Below are 17,147 nucleotides of genomic sequence, written 5' to 3' on the forward strand. Positions count from 1 at the left end.
ATCTGCAGTTCTCAAAGTTCCTAGTGAAAGGGATTCAACTGTTTGTGTTTTATTCTGCTATCCATATATGAAAGTCACGGAACTGATGACTTCTATAACAATCATGACAAAAATCCAGATATAGTTATGGTACTTTTTTTTCTTCCCTGCCTCATTAGGTATGGAAACAGGATTTTTGTTTGATCTGCTCCTTTTGCTTTTAAAGATCCTATTCTCCATTGCATTACACCCTGGGTTACTCATTTTCCAACGTGGGCATCAAATGCTACAAAGTCAGAATTACTACTGTTTACAGACAGGTGAGCAGAGAAAATTTTAAAAAATGGCCTCTAATAATGGGTGCCTCATTTGTTGGCTGCTCAGCTTCTGACCTAATGTGTGGTTTTCAGAAATGCAGAGCATTGCCACGGAGAGCTGCAGAGGCACAACACCATGGAAAATCCAGCCTCATATGCTTGAAAGTGGCAGAATCCTTTGAAATGATACAGAGACAGCAGCATAAATACACCTTGAGAACACTTCCTCTATTGGAACCAGCTGACAGTTTGCAGGCTTTAAAGCAAACCTTTTGAATGCTCTGCAAGAAAAGCCATCTATTGCCACTGTTGTTTTGGCTTAAGGAACTGCTGACACCTCCTGGAAAACTTTAAAAAACATACTATTAAAATATCTATCTCCTGCCTCTGTCACTTAGGGCTAGTGGTTTCTCATGTCTACACAGCTACTCGACAGCCCCGCCCCTGTTCCACCCCCACTCTGCTTCTTCCCTTGAGGCCCCGCCCCCCACCCGCTGCAACCCCAAGGCCAGAAAAGCTCTGTGTCCTCACTGTGGCTGCAGACCACTGTGGGGGGAGATTTTTCAGGGGCCCCCAAATCCACCACTGCCCCCACCAGGCGATGCAAGGTTTGGGGAGGCCTAGCCTCCCCTCTCCTCCATTACTTGCCACCCACACACTTATTGTGTACAGATACCTAGGAAAGCTGGAGGAATCTACCAGGGCTGTGTGTGTTCTCATAACAGCACATTTATCAGTGTTTTAAGCATGCATAAAGGTAACTGGACATCTGTTTATTTAGAAATTAGAGTAATAGGTGTAACACTAATGTTTAATTCCTGGCTTTGTAGCTGTGATGCCACTTAGTTCTCACACCCCCTTGCTTCTCTATTTTCTAAATAACTATGTTCAAAACAATTCTTCAGTCGTACTAAAGAGCAGTGCTGCATATTCAGTGGCACCCCTGGTGCTTATAAAACAGCAGACATGGCAAATCACTGCTGTTTGAAAGCCTTCCAGATAGTCTGGCCAGTCCCTGCATTTGATGGATATATATTCTAACCAGTCATTGAGAAGCCATCGCAGGTGCATGCAAATAGATACATTCTGGCTCTGGTTGCACAACACCCAAAATGAGATTTTATGATTTGTTTTATGGATTTCCAATCCATGGGGTCAGTCAGCGGTTCTGTTTAGAGAAGGAAGGTATCATTGCTCTGGCTCAGATTCAAACAGGGTTTCCACATGGGGAACTTGAGCCAAGATAAAATATTAAAAAAAGGGAAAAGTCCAGCTCAGTTTATTTTTAATTGTAGTAAATAGAAGCATTGCCAAAAAAATTTTAAATATGTGCTATGTTTCCCAGGAGAATCCCAGGCGCTGGAGTGAGTATTTCCTTCCCACCCCTGACACTTTAATGACCAAAGGCATGTACTGTGTAGCTCTCACATGCCCTGAAAAAACAGAGGGAAGTCAGGTTGACATGGGCTACATGACTAGGATTCCCCCGGCTGTACATCCTAACATGCCTTTCCCCCTCACTTTACATTCCCAGGATCCCCAGTCCTTGAAAGTAACATGCATAGTCATTAAAATAGTTTCCATTAATTATCATTAAATAGTCCCAATATATCCTAGATGCCTCCCAGGACAGATGAAAGAAGAGATTCCAATTCCAAGGCGCTTACAAACTAAGGGCTAGACTCACAAAAGGATTTAGGCATCTAACTAACACTTTAGATGCCTAAATTCAGAAATCAGGTGATTCACAAAACTGTCACTGAACTCTGTAAGCATCTCAACTCACTCAGCATCTACATTTTTGCGGTAAAAGTTACTAGGCACCTATGTTTCTTTCTGTGCACATGCATATTGCAGCCCCTTGCCAGGTGTCCAGAGGCCTAAGCCCCAGAGCCATACATGAACCAGGGAAAGGTAGGGGTTGCTCTGCCTAACTCACCTGAGAGGCCTGAGCTGGTAAGCCTGCTCAGACCTCACCTACCTACCAGACTGGGTGCCTATAGATGAGCTTCACAAAGTGGCTGGAGGGGATGAGAGAGGAATGAGGAGCTCCCTCATAACTTTTAGCCCAGTGGGTAAGTGTGATGAGATCCCGGGTACAACCTGGAACTGTGGGACCACGGTGCCTCCTTAACTCTCCAGCCTTGGCTGTCTCACACAATGATATGCCAGTGACAAGCAGCCAACCTCTCCAGGAGCTGTGATCACTCAGCCATCAGCATGTGGAGCCCTACACCCCAGCTAAATTGCATGAATGCTCCCTGAGCTACTCATTAATCATACGCAGACAGGAACTGGCAAATCACCTCTGAAATATACTGTCTTACACTGCTCAAGATTCCTATGGACAGTGCAAGCTCATTAATTAGTTCACCACTCAAACAAAAGGGTAGTGGATGTGCAACAGCCCTTGTTAAGCTGAGCTAAGATTCCCCAAAATATAAAAAACAGATTTATTAACTACAGAAAGATAGATTTTAAGTGATTACAAGTAGCGGGCATAGAGATCAAAGTTGGTTACACAAAAAATAAGAATAAATTTGCAGTCTAAAGTCTACATACTAAGCAAGGTTTGAATCAAGCAGTCTCTTCCCCTTATAGATGTTACAGGCAGTCCACAGTTCTCAGTACGCAGGCTGGGACCAATCTCCCCATTTCAAAGTCTTTGTCTTCCTGATGATCTTTCAGGTTTTGAGATGGTGGGAGGAGAGAGGCCAAATAATGACATCACTGTCCCTCTTTTATATTTTCTTCCAACAGCTAGAAAGATCCTTGCTGTGACGTGGGGGTCAGGCAGTCTCCATTGCGTACATGCCTTCTCTAAGGAGCCCCTGGGAGAGATTCTTCTTGATGGGCCCCAGTGCCTGCCTGGGCAGTGATGGGTGCTCCTTTGTCCCTACTGAAAGGCCAGCTGTGGGCATCTCCCAACCTCACAACATAATTCAGTAACACATACATCAATACTCTATGATTTGACATACAATGACAGTACATACAATTCAATGGGATATTAAAGTTCAACAGATCAAGGCTTTTAAAATGATACCTCACCAGCATGCATTGTACAAAACATAATCATGTGACAGTGGTGAATATGGGGGTTCCAGGCTGCTACTTTGAAGTAAAGAGTGTCACAGTAGGGTACTCACATGGGATGTGGAAGACCCCCCTCCCAGTTCAAGTCCATTCTCTGCCTGAGTCAGAGAAGGAATTTGAATAGGGGTCTACCATCTCAAGGGCATGCTCTAACCACTGGTCTATGGGATATTCTCACGTGAGGGTTCCCTTAGTCTCTCCTGTTGGACATATTCCACTGTGAGTAAATAATTTAAAAACTCATTGGAGCAGGGAGATTGGATCCTGGGTCTCCTATGTGAATGCTCTCACCACCCGGCTACAGAGTCATGTTCTATCTGTCTCAGTGGCCCAGTGATTCTTTCATTATTTAGCCACACTGGAACAGCTTCCACAAGTGAGACTGAGGGAACCCCACATGAGACTGTTCCATAGCCCAGTGGTTAGTGCACCCAACTGAAAGGTAGCAGAGCCTAGTTCGAATCCTTTTTCTCCTTCAAGCAGAAGGGGAATTTGAATGGGGAGTCTCCACATCCCAGGTGAGTACTGGGCTGAAAGTTATGAGGGAGGACCTTCTTCCTTCCCGCAGCTTCTTTCTAAAACTACTTAGGCACCTAACTCCAAGGGAGGGTTTTCAGCTAAGAATCCCAAGCACAGAGAGGCCTCTCCCTAAAGCCCGGACTTAGGCGCCTGTCTCAGAGAGGAGCAAGGCTTAGAACCCACCCCTTGGCTTGGCATCTCCTATTGGCTAGCTCAGGCAAGGAACTGGCTAGCATGCTGGCTTCTGTTTTCCTATTCTAGGTACATCTATGCTGTACACCATTGGTGGCGGCATGTAGGGTATGTGTAGCTACATGCCACAATGAAAAGCAAGCTGCATGCATGCTGTGGCGTGTAGCTACATGCATCGGTGAAAGTCTCTGGTGAGGGGAGGCAGCAGGACACTCTGGTAAGAATAGCAGTATAGACAGCGGAGGCACGGCTTGGGCCAGCAGAGAGCCCTTTCCTTTATACAGGGTTACATGCCCACAGGGGTCAGGCATGTCTTAACTCTACTTGCCTAAGCAGTTGCCTCACCATCTACACTGCTATTTATAGCCATGCAGAAGTGGGGGCGTACAATATGTGAACTCTATGCACCACCAAAAGGACCATGCAGTAGAGACACACTTCTCTCTCCCCATTCATTGTATAGGGAGCCTAGAAGCTTAACTCAGGTTTTGTGAATCCCAGTGATTTGCTAGGTTCCTAACACTTAGGCATGGCAATGCTCAGTGTACCAATGCCTTATGTGAATGGATCCCTGCATCTGCACAGAGCCCCATTGACTTCAGTGGGCAGTTGCAAGGATTCACCCATGCAGAGCTCCTAATGGGATCAGTGCCTCATATCAGACATGCTGCAATGGGATTGAGTAGCCAGACCGTGGGGTGGAAGGACAGGGACAACATTGATCAGCTTCATTGGTTACTAGGCCAGACTAGTGCATGGCATGGTAGAGCAAACCTTTTTGTTTTCCTTTCAGGTAGACGGTTAGAATAAATAAGTAAAAGGCTTAATTGGCAAGTTTCTTAGAATCACAGAATCATAGAATATCAGGGCTGGAAGGGACCTCAGGAGGTCATCTAGTCCAACCCCCTGCTCAAAGCAGGACCAATTCCCAACTAAATCATCCCAGCCAGGGCTTTGTCAAGCCTGACCTTAAAAACCTCTAAGGAAGGAGATTCCACCACCTCCCTAGGTAACCCATTCCAGTGCTTCACCACCCTCCTAGTGAAATAGTGTTTCCTAATATCCAACCTAGACCTCCCCCACTGCAACTTGAGACCATTGCTCCTTGTTCTGTCATCTGCCACCACTGAGAACAACCAAGCTCCATCCTCTTTGGAACCCCCCTTCAGGTAGTTGAAAGCAGCTATCAAATCCCCCCTCATTCTTCTCTTCTACAGACTAAACAATCCCAGTTCCCTCAGCCTCTCCTCATAAGTCATGTGCTCCAGACCCCTAATCATTTTTGTTGCTCTCCGCTGGACTCTTTCCAATTTTTCCACATCCTTCTTGTAGTGTGGAGCCCAAAACAGGACACAGTACTCCAGATGAGGCCTCACCAATGTCAAATAGAGGGGAATGATCACGTCCCACGATCTGCTGGCAATGCCCCTACTTATACAGCCCCAAATGCCGTTAGCCTTCTTGGCAACAAGGGCACACTGTTGACTCATATCCAGCTTCTTGTCCACTGTAACCCCTAGGTCCTTTTCTGCAGAACTGCTTCCTAGTCATTCGGTCCCTAGTCTGTAACAGTGAATGGGATTCTTCCGTCCTAAGTGCAGGACTCTGCACTTGTCCTTGTTGAACCTCATCAAGTTTCTTTTGGCCCAATCCTTTAATTTGTCTAGGTCCTGCTGTATCCTATCCCTACCCTCCAGCATATCTACCACTCCTCCCAGTTTAGTGTCATCTGCAAACTTGCTGAGAGTGCAGTCCACACCATCCTCCAGATCATTAATGAAGATATTGAACAAAACCGGCCCCAGGACCGACCCTTTGGGCACTCTGCTTGATACCGGCTGCCAACTAGACATGGAGCTATTGATCACTACCTGTTGAGCCCGACCATCTAGCCAGATTTCTATCCACCTTATAGTCCATTCATCCAGCCCATACTTCTTTAACTTGGCGGCAAGAATACTGTGGGAGACAGTATCAGAAGCTTTGCTAAAGTCAAGGAATAACACATCCACTGCTTTCCCCTCATCCACAGAGCCAATTATCTCCTCATAGAAGGCAATTAGGTTAGTCAGGCATGACTTGCCCTTGGTGAATCCATGCTGACTGTTCCTGATCACTTTCCTCTCCTCTAAGAGCTTCAGAATTGATTCCTTGAGGACCTGCTCCATGATTTTTCCAGAGACTGAGGTGAGGCTGACTGGCCTGTAGTTTCCTCAGATCATCCTTCTTCCCTTTTTTAAAGATGGGAAGAAGGTATCTCGGCAGGGATTTAAAAGGAAAGAGGTAGTGGCTTCTGGACTAGCTCAGGGAAGGAGCTCCACCTGTAGAAGACTTGGTGGAAGAAATCACATTGAAGCAGTTGTGGGAGAGGCAGGCAAATGGGGAACAAAGGCTGCCATCACTGGCAGAGGGCAGTGTGATAATAACAAGGTCATAGAAAATAGAGTACAGAGTCTTCTCCTAGATAGTGCTGCTGCATGATTAGTCACTGTGGGGGAGCTCATTAAGCAATGCAGATTGTGCCTTCCCCGAGGGATGAGAGCGTGACCTACACCAAAACTGTCCCTAGTCCTGTCCTGTACCTGGGTCTCCTGCATGGAAATGCAGTGCATGCTGCCATAAAACAGACTGAACCAAACTCCATCGTGTGTTTTTAAATAAGCACTTCTGTTATCAGAGCATCCTATTCAGGTTTGACCTATATAACAGACCAAGTAGGTCACTGAGCACACACTGGACCATGACAAATTGATTTTGAACCATCACTTATCTGGCTCTGTTGCTGTCAGGGAGGATACATCAGTAGGATTAATAAATTATTTACCAAATAGATAAAAGCATTTTTCCCCCCACTAGAGATTCTGGAAGGTTTTATTGTTTTAAGCTACAGCACTAATTGGGTTGAACACTCACTTAGAATTCAAAGTGAGATGAACATTAAAGGAATAATGCATTTTACTACACACGATGGTGAAAGGCAGAAATACAGGCATCCAGTGAATGCTTAGAACAAATAATGCTTAGAATATTCCTGGCACTGTTCTGATTTTCATACAGTCAGCGCTTCCCTTCTAGGTGCATAACTGGTCACAATGCAGACAAGCCTGAAGCCCTGATACAACTATGCAAGTCCTGTCCCAGGGAGTGGGGCACCAATACCTGAGAAGCACTTGAGAATGTCTCTTTCCCTGGAAAAAGAAACAGCAAGAATCTCCACACAAACCCCATTAGGGAAGGTGGTCAAGAGCAGGGCCGACGAGCGGGGGGAAGGGAAGCCAGTACAAATTACTGGTGCCCGGTGGTCTGGAAGAGGGCCTGGGGCCCAGATTCCCCCCCATCTCGTTGGCCCTGTTTAGCCGGTCCGCCCTTGCTGGGGGGGCGCCTGAAACATTTTTTTCACCGGGACCTGAACCCGCTCTCGGCGACTCTGGTCAAGAGTACTGAGAACTCCATTCTCTACTCCTTCCTTACTTTCTTTTAGCAGCTGCCCAGTAACCCCTCCATCAGTCATCTGTGGGCAGAGCAGGAAAGAGAAGAAACAGCCCTGCCCCCTGGGCAGACAGACAAAAGAAAGAAATGGCAGAGTCTTTCAAGAGACCATTGCTCCCATCCCATCCCAGGAGTCTGGAAAAGGGAATAAGAGAGGGGAGCTTGCTTTCTTCCTCTCAGAGCCCAGCAGGGGGGAGACAATGACGGCATCATGCTCCAAGCAGCCAAGAGGAAAGGAGAAGGTAGAGTTTCTCTTCCTATTCTCAGGAGCACTATTCTCTAACTGTAGGATGTAAGCTACTTGTTTGCAGTTACTCAAATCCTGCAGTATGAGAACAGGCCACCAAGAAGAAAGGAGGGAGAGGGAGAGAGCAAATGAAGCATCTAACAGTCAAACAGAAGGGAGAGGAAGGGGGAGGGGGAGAGAGAAAAAGGAACTTCTACAATCCTAATAGCACAGATTAGCCAGAAATTGTTTGCAGTGCCAAGGTAATCAGCTCCCTTTCTGCGGTACCATGAAAACCGGTACCAAAGGTTCTTGGCCGTAGGCATTACTCACTGGAGAGAGAGAGGCTGGACTTTGGGTGAGATTGAAGGAAAATGTTTGAGAACTGCAGCCCCAGATAAAGACATACAGTATCCTGTTATTAGCCTTAGTTATTAGCCTTCTTCCTGAGGAGCATCCACTAATCCTAATCACCAGAGAAAAAGACAAGACTATATTATAATCATTCTTAATTGGATAGAGATGCAACAGATTGATTCATTACTTCCATGTGCCACTATCAATGTTTAGCACAGTGTTTCCATTCTCATTAAACTAATATGCTAAATGCCTGTACTAGCTGTCACTTTAATCTAGTCCCACAGTGTCAACCTTTTTCTTCTCTCCCAAGTATTTGCACCATTTTTCTTTTTTTATTCTTACTCATTCTTGCAGCTCCTCTCCAGGGACATCAGTTTGCATGGGAAGGCAATCACTCACCTTCAGTATCTAAGGGTATGTCTACACTGGCAGAGTTACAACACTGGCAGTTACATCACCACTCAGAGAGCGCTAAAGGGAAACCGCTGTTGTGTGTTCACACTGTCAGCTTCCTGCACAATAGCGTGTTCACACTTGTGGCACTTGCAGCGGCATTTGGAGCGTTGCACTCTGGGCAGCTATCCCACAGAGCATCTCTTCCTCTTCTGCCACTAAGAGTTGTCAGAAGGTGTCGGAGTTGTCGGAGGGAATCCCAGGACATCCTGGGTCCTGTCCCAATGTGCCGTGATGCTAGGAGGTGATTCTGGTTGGTGCAGACGATGCACTGTGAAGGTTTAAAAATATTGCCTGTTGCTTTGCAGGGCTCTATTTGCTTTCAATTAATGGAATAAAGATTGCTTTCAAACCAAAACAATTCTTTTATTAAAAAATAATAACCTGAGGAGAGAGACAAACAAAAAAACACATCAGCACTGTGGGGGATGAGGGAAAGGAGGATCCCAGGAGGAGGTAGGGTCCTGGGACGGTTAAAGATGCTCCAATACATCTGTTAGTCTTAAAGGTGCCACAGGACCCTCTGTTGCTTTTTAAAGATGTGTGTATGTCCAGGTATCATACCCAACCTTCTCTTTTGGAGTACATTGCAGCGGGTACCGCTCTTCAGCAGGGCTAAATTGAAGAGGGATGGGTGTTGAGTGCAGTGGGTACTGGGAGTCCGCAGGGCTGGACTGTGACGGGGCAGGAGTGGAATGCAGTGGGTACAGACTGGAGCCAGGAGGTTGATAAGAGTGTGTTGGCGGTGTCTGGGGGGCATATGGGAAAGAGTTTTGCGACAGCGGCTGCAGGGGAGAGCGGGCGCAGAGCTGCTCGGTTTGCAGTCCTAGTAGCGCCTGGAGCATGTCCGCATGTCCATAACATTTAAGAGCCGCTCTGTGGCTTCATTTTGGCATCAGGAGTGTAGCTAGGGGGGAGCAGGGGGAGCGCCTGCTCCCCTGAGCCCAGAATTCCCCAAGTGGCGCCTTTTCCACTCGTCCGTGATTTCGGCGGCACACCACTCCGTCTTTCGGTGGCCTTGCGCATGCGCCGCTCCATTTTTCGGCGGCATTTCGGTGCATGCGCAGGGCCACCAAAATGCCGCCAAAAGACGGGAGCGGCGTATGCACAGGGCCGCCAAAATAAGAATAATTTCGGCAGCCCTGCGCATGCGCCGCTCTGTCTTATGGTGGCATTTCGGCGCATGTGCAGGGATGCCGAAATGCCGCCGAAGGACATGCGCCTTTTTTCTCCACCGCTCCTCCTCGGCAGTAACCCTGGCTACGTCACTGTCTGGCATGCCCGTTCTCCTTTCGGTCCCTCCTCTTGCTGTCCTGCCACTCCTTCAATTCTTGTTTTTCGGACGTGGAGTGAATCATGGCATCACACAGAAAGTCCTCTTTAGTTCTTCGTGGCCATTTTCTAATTCTGCCCAGCTGTTCAGCTGGCGATAACAAAGAGGGAGACTGGGCTCCCAAGGTCATCTGTGAAGCCAAAATGCAACATTTTACAGAAGCAGTATTGTTTGCAATGCACAGACCACTGGTTCAGTGATTTAAAACACAACCACTATTCACATACCTGTCACTAACTGGCAGACCCCAGGCAAGCACACATGAGCCACAAGACCCCCTAAAATGGTGAGTACCCGCAGGGGCAGGGGAAATCAGTGTTCCAGGACCATACTGTACACTGGGCACGTGGCTCTTGGGGAGAGCCAGCACTGTAGGAGGGGCTTTATAATCATTCCTGTCCCCACACTTTCCACAGGATGTGTTCATTATGGAAGATATCTTGCTGCTGAGATTGAGCAGGGATTCAAGGGAGGGTCTTCTCCAAGACTGCGGCTTCTGCCCTGACCCTTATGTACCTTGCCCGTGTGCAGCAATGGTCCCCCCACCCCCAATGACGGAAGAATGGTGCAGGAAAGTTACCCTTAATGGGGAAAGAAACAAAGCAGCACCTCCAAAGAACCCGTGGCAGGAGATTGCCCAGTATCTCCCTGAGAGTTTCATGGAGATCTCTGAGGCAGATTCCCATGAAGTGAGAGAGTCAATTAACACGCTTTTCTGTCACTCAGACTAGGCATGTGGTGATACGTGCATCATACAGACAGAAGCCTGCTTTCTGCAACCCTCCTGCCCCTAACAACTCGCTTCAGCGATTCCCAAAATTAAAGCCACTTACCAGGGGCCACCTCTCCTGTTTGTGCTTCACCAAGCTCTGACCGCTGTGACTGGCTAGCCTCCTCCAGGGTAGAGAAGAGCTCCTGGCTGCATGCATCTGTGACCTCCAAGTCATCCTCTGCCTCTGGGTCCACCTCCCTCTCCACATCCTTTTCCAAGATTTCCTCCTTCTGCCTTGGTCCACTCTTGACTGGCCCCACTGATTATCACATCCAGCTCTTTGTAGAACCAGTAGCTTGTGGGCGCAGCACTGAAGTGGCCGTTTGCCTCCCGCACCTGGTGGTAGGCATCCCGCAGCTCCTTCACTTTGACCCTGCACTGCAGTGTGTCCTCGTCATAGCCCATTTCTGTTACGCTTCATGAAATCTGTCAATAGGTATCATAATTCCTATAGGCTGGAGCGCAGCTGGGACTGGACAGCCTCCTCTGCCCAAATGCTGATGAGGTCCAGCAGCTCGGCATTGCTCCAAGTGAGGGATCACCTGGTGTGTGGAGTAAGCATGGTCACCTGGAAAGATGCACTGAGACCACTGCACGCATCACCGAGCAAACAGGAAGGGGACTTACAAAATTCCCGAGGAATTTAAGGGGTGGGGTTCACGGTTGGTCATATGAGGGCAGGGCAGTAGAGTTCAAACTGATGACCAGAGAGGTGAGAATAGGCATTGTGGGACACCTCCCAGAGGCCAATCGCAGCACTGTAATCGACCAGGGTATTTATACTGGCACCGCAGCGCTGTAGCCCCAGTGCAGAAAGGTGTACACCTCTCATCAGAGTGGTATTTTTACAGCGCTGCAACTGCACAGTTTCTGCGCACTAAGTGTGTACACCTGAGGAATTACAGCACAGAAAGCTGCTTTACTGCGCAGAAACTTGCCAATGTAGACAAGGCCTAAGTTTGTCCTCAGAGAAAATCGTAAAGGAAGGGAAAACACAGTGTAATGCAAAATGCATTTTTGAATCACTGCCTCTCATTACAAAAAATCACTACGGGTTAGATTGCAAACTCCTTTCTCAATTACTTGGACAGGTAGTACCATTAACTATAATGGCATTACTCATGTGAGTAGCTGCTTATTACTTCGAGTAAGGGATTCATAATCTGCCCTACAAATGCCTTAAAGGTAATTAAAAAAAGAATAATTAACAAGCAAACTGGAGGCCATCATTTTAAAAGTCACTTGAGACAAAATGGAACTTTTAAAATTCAGGTCCTGCTAAAAAATATTGGAAATGAGAATGACTAAGTTCATTTAAGGTAATGTCTATGGCTCAGATCTTCAGCTGGTAAAAATCAAGATAATGCCAGAACAGTGATTTACACCAGCTGCTCATCTGGCCCCATATTGGGGGGAAGAAAAGGGAGTTGTTATTTTAACATGGGCTAAACCAATTGTTAAATTAGGGGGTGCAGATAAACATTTAGAAATAGAAATTACCTTAACTATTTTGATACTCTGATTCCCAATAGTTTAAAAGGGCCTAGATTTTTTGGAATACTAATTTCCCTTATGAACTCATCTTCCTTTGGGGACGTGCAATGCTGTATAAACGTAAAATGGCAACCCCCTGAGAGAGAGACAACAGCCCATTCACCGAGGGCAGATATAGAAAGGGAGGCAGCAGGAATGACAAAGAATTGCTTTGGAAATTCTAGTTGTACCTGATGAGATGGCACGGTGGTTAAAATGCCTGCTGCCGGTTTACATTCATCTTCTCGTGAGTAGTACCATTGCGGGTGCAATACTGGAGCTAGAACAAAGGGGAAGGTTTGAGAAAAACCTCATTGTAAATGCAGCCCTCTCAGCGCATAATCTGGTGTAATGCCATCACAACTTATTTTATCAACCCCGTTTTAGGCAGACAGACAGGCAGTCAAAAATCAAGAGGCTCAGGAGCAGCTCTTGAAACACAGGGTCAGATTTTCAAAGGTATTTAAACATTCAAAGATGCAGACAGATGTTTAATGGGATTTCCAAAAGTAAGTACCAGGGAGTGTGAAGCACTATTTAAGCTAAAGGACAGTGTTGGTACAAGAACAAAGGTGCAAATGGGTATAAGCTGGGAAACTAGAAGAAGGTTTCTAACCATCAGAGGCATAACGCTCTGGAATAGCCTCCCAGGGGGGCGAGGAACAACTTAATTAGTTTTAAGAGAAAGCTGGACAAATTTATGAGAGCAGTAATATGCTGGGGTTGCTTGTGATGATAGGGGGCTGGGGTCAACAGCCCTGCGGCTCTCTTCTGGTTCATGTCTCAGGCTTGGGATTTCAGCAGGCCACTAGCAGGGGTCAAAAAAGGATTCTCCCCCCCCCCCAACATGTTTGTTTGTCTATTTGTTTATCTCCTTACTCGAAAGCATCAGGGATGGCCACTGCTGGAGATGGGACATTGGAAGAGGAGGGCCAGGGCTCTGAGGTGGCACCGAGCATTCTCTCTCTCAGGTGACTGGCTGGATGGCTCTTGCTCACATACTCAGGGTCTAACTGGTCATCATGGGGTCCGGAAGGAATTTTATCTCAGGTTAGATTGGCAGTGAGTGTTTTTCACCTTTCTCTATTGCAGTGCTTCTCAAAGTCGGGCCGCTGCTTCTTCAGGGAAAGCCCCTGGCGGTCCAGGCCGGTTTGTTTACCTGCCGCGTCCAGGGCCAGTGGGAGCCACGATCGGCTGAACCTGCGGAGGCAGCAGGTAAACAAACTGGTCCAGACTGCCAGGGGTTTTTCCTGAACAAGCGGCGGACCGGCTTTGAGAAGCACTGCTCTATAGCATGTGGATGCAGGTCACTTGCCAGGATTATCTTGATATATTTCATTTAATCATTTCCCTGCCATTCCAGGAGCCTAGGGCATGGCTGCACCTTGGTCCCTCCTATTCTCAGCCTTGGCACGTAATAGTCTAGCTTTCTGTGGGATGTAATTCTTTGGTCTAATTTCAGTTGTTGGGTTGAGTGTGCTGGGTGGTGTTGGTGGCCTGTGACATACAGGAGTCAGACTAGATGAGCTGGTGATCCCTTGTGGCCTTAAACTCTGTGGCTTTGAATAAATTTGGCCCAGACTGACAACTTGGAGGGGAATTTGGGCATAATGGAGATCTACATCTTATCTCCCACTGTGATTCCAACTAATCTTTCAGTCTCCCTGCCATAAACGATTTTGGTGTACAGCTGTCTCTCTCTCCAGTATACACCTGGCAGCTGGGCCATTTCCAATCCTGGAGCATCCTTCACGGTACTAGCTCAGGTGATGTGGGGTATGAGTAGGCGGGATTCCCTGGTTTTAATACAATCCAAAAGGAAAACAAAGAAGGTCTTTGAAGCCAGTGTGTCTGGTTACATGTTAAGAATTCACTTAAAATTCACCACCTGTTGCAAAAATGTTTTCAGTGGAGATTCCCTTTTGATTCTACTGTATGACCTGGGGCTCAGCACACTCAATTGTTAATGAGAAGAGGATGTAAACTAAGAAAGACAAAGAATGACATATAAAGAGACAGCTGCTTCTTGCCTCTATTCTTCTGTGATTTTTTGTTTTGTTTTGTTGCTTTGTTTGGGGTTTTTTTGTTTTCTTCGGTGAGTCAGAACTTCTCTTCTGTCTGGAAAGGTGGCAAATGCAAATAGGGCAGTGCAGATCTATGAACAGAGAAAAGCAGGTTAGTCCACCAATGTGTTCAACACTCCTGCAGCCCTCAGGCTTTGTGGGGAACATACAATTAGGCCTTGGCTACACTTGCGAGTTACAGCGCTGTAAAGCCGCCCCCAGCGCTGTAACTCACTCTCCGTCCACACTGGCAAGGCATTTGCAGTGCTGTATCTCCGTGGTTGCAGTGCTGCATGTACTCCACATCCCCGAGAGGAATAGCAAGTATTGCACTGCCGCTGCAGCACTGCGGCGCCAGTGTGGCCAATGCGCTGTGACTGGCCTCCAGAAGTATTCGGCAGTATCCCACAATGCCTGTTCTAGCCACTCTGGTCATCAGTTCAAATTCTACTGCCCTGACCTCAGGTAACCAACCATGTGACCCGCCCTTTACATTCCCCAGGAATTTTAAAAATCCCCTTCCTGTTTGCTCCGCCCGGTGTGGCATGGAGTGCTATCAGCGAATCTTTCCAAGTGACCATGCTTCACGCGCCAAGCGAGCCCCAGCATGGAGCAATGGCGAGTTGCTGGACCTCATCAGTGTTTGGGGGGAGGAAGCTGTACAGTCCCAGCTGCGCTCCAGCCGTAGGAATTACGATACCTTCGGGAAGGTATCAAAAGACATGATGGAAAGGGGCCATGACCGGGACGCCCTGCAGTGCAGTATTAAAGTGAAGGAGCTGCGGAGTGCCTACCGCAAAGCCCGCGATGCAAATGGCCGCTCGGGTGCTCCCCCCCGCGACCTGCCGATTCTACAAAGAGCCGGATGCGATACTTGGGGTTAACCCCACCTCCACTCCGAGCACCACCATGAACACTTCAGAGCCGGGGGGGGGGGGGGGGAGAGGAGGAGGAGGTGGAGGAGAAAAACAGGAGTGAGGGTGGTGGGCCAGATGGAGACACCCTGGAATCCCTGGAGCCATGCAGCCAGGAGATCTTCTCGAGCCAGGAGGAAGGTAGCCAGTCACAGTGTCCGGTACTTGGTGGAAGACAAACAGAAGAGCAGGTTCCCGGTAAGCGGGTTTTTTTTCGGGAAGGAATTTTTTCGGTGCGGGCTCTTTGGGAGAGGAGGGTTAGACATGCGTGCCTAGATGCAGAATAGTGCATTGATGTGGTTTATCACATCGCGGTAATCAGCCTCGGTAATCTCCTCGAATGTCTCATTCAGAACGTGTGCAATGCGCTTGCGCAGGTTTATCGGGAGAGCCACCATGGTCCTTGTCCCAGCCAGACTAACGTGTCCACGCCACTGTGCTACGAGGGGCAGGGGGACCATTGCTGCACACAAGCAAGCTGCATATGGGCCAGGGCAGAAGCCGCATTGCAGTAGAAGAACCTCCCTTGCTTCCCAGGTCACCCTCAGCAGCGAGATATCATCCAGGACAAACTCCTGTAGAAAATGTTGGGACAGTGTTCAGTGTAGGTGCCCCCTGAAGCTGTTGGCTTTCCCCAAGGCACAGAAACCCAGAGGACAGTGCAGCCCTGAAACAATCAGTCCCCCTTATTCACCATTTTGAGGCTCCGTGGAATATATGTGCTCTGTTTCGGATGGGAAAATTATGCTATTGTGTAGACCCTGTATGTTTTCTACTCCTTAAGTGCAGGGGGAATCATTACTCTGTCTGGTATAAACAATGCTGCCTCTGTTAAATGTTGCATTTTGCCTATACAGCTGCATCAACCTTGAGACCTCAGCCGTCCCTCTTATTGCCTGCTCAGAGACTGCAAAGACTCAGGAAGAGACCACGAAAAAGCAAAGAAGACATGCTGCAAGAAGTGATGTGGCAATCTATTAAAGAGAATGAGAAAGCACAGAACTGGAGGGAGAGAGAAAGCAGGATCCACCAGGAAAACGCAGCGCACCGGCGGCAAAGCACGGAGCACCGGCAGCAAAGCATGGATCGGCTCATAAGCATCCTGGAGCGCCAAGCAGACGCTATCTAGGAGCTCGTAGCCATGCAGAAGGAGCAGTACTGCAAACGCAAACACCACCACCCCCAGAGCCCTCGTCCCAAAACTCTTTCCGTTGTGCCCCACTGTCACCTCCAACCCACTTTCCCCAACTTCTGTGTTCTTCATGCCACCAGCTGCCTTCAACACCAGTATCTTCACCACTCAGCCCTGAAAACCACGACCCTTACCCTCTGCACTCAACCCCCATCACCATGCAGTATAGCTATCCTGAAGTGCAGCACTCACTGCACAGCACACCAGACAGGACATATGTGAATCTGTAATTGTACTGTTCCCCACTCCACCCCCCTGTTTCTTTTCAATAAATATTTTTTTTTCTTTTCAATAAATGCATTTTTTGGCTTTGAAAACATTCTTTATTATTGCATAAAGTAAAAGACTCCTTAGCCCACTGCTCATCATCCAAGACTTCCATGACGATGTGATCCCACCACTCAGTGCTTGTTTCCCGAGCCCAAAAGCGGCTTTCCACGGTGCTGAGCATGTCCATGAATGCCACAAGCAATTTTGTGTCGTACGCGTTACGAGGCGCGATAGCATCGTCAGACTCCTCACTCTCACTGTCACTTTGGATCTTAAGGAATAGTTTGACAGCCAAACGTGACGTGCTGGCGAGATAAGTCAACATACACCTCAGCAGTTCGGGCTCCATTTCCCGCAGACAGATCGTGCTGCACAGAAACCGTTGAAAGATGGCGCCAAAGGTGGACGGAAACAAAGGGATTTCTGGGATGCGAAGCGA

This window comes from Trachemys scripta, chromosome 2, assembly GCF_013100865.1.
Source record: "Trachemys scripta elegans isolate TJP31775 chromosome 2, CAS_Tse_1.0, whole genome shotgun sequence".
NCBI lineage: Eukaryota > Metazoa > Chordata > Testudines > Emydidae > Trachemys > Trachemys scripta.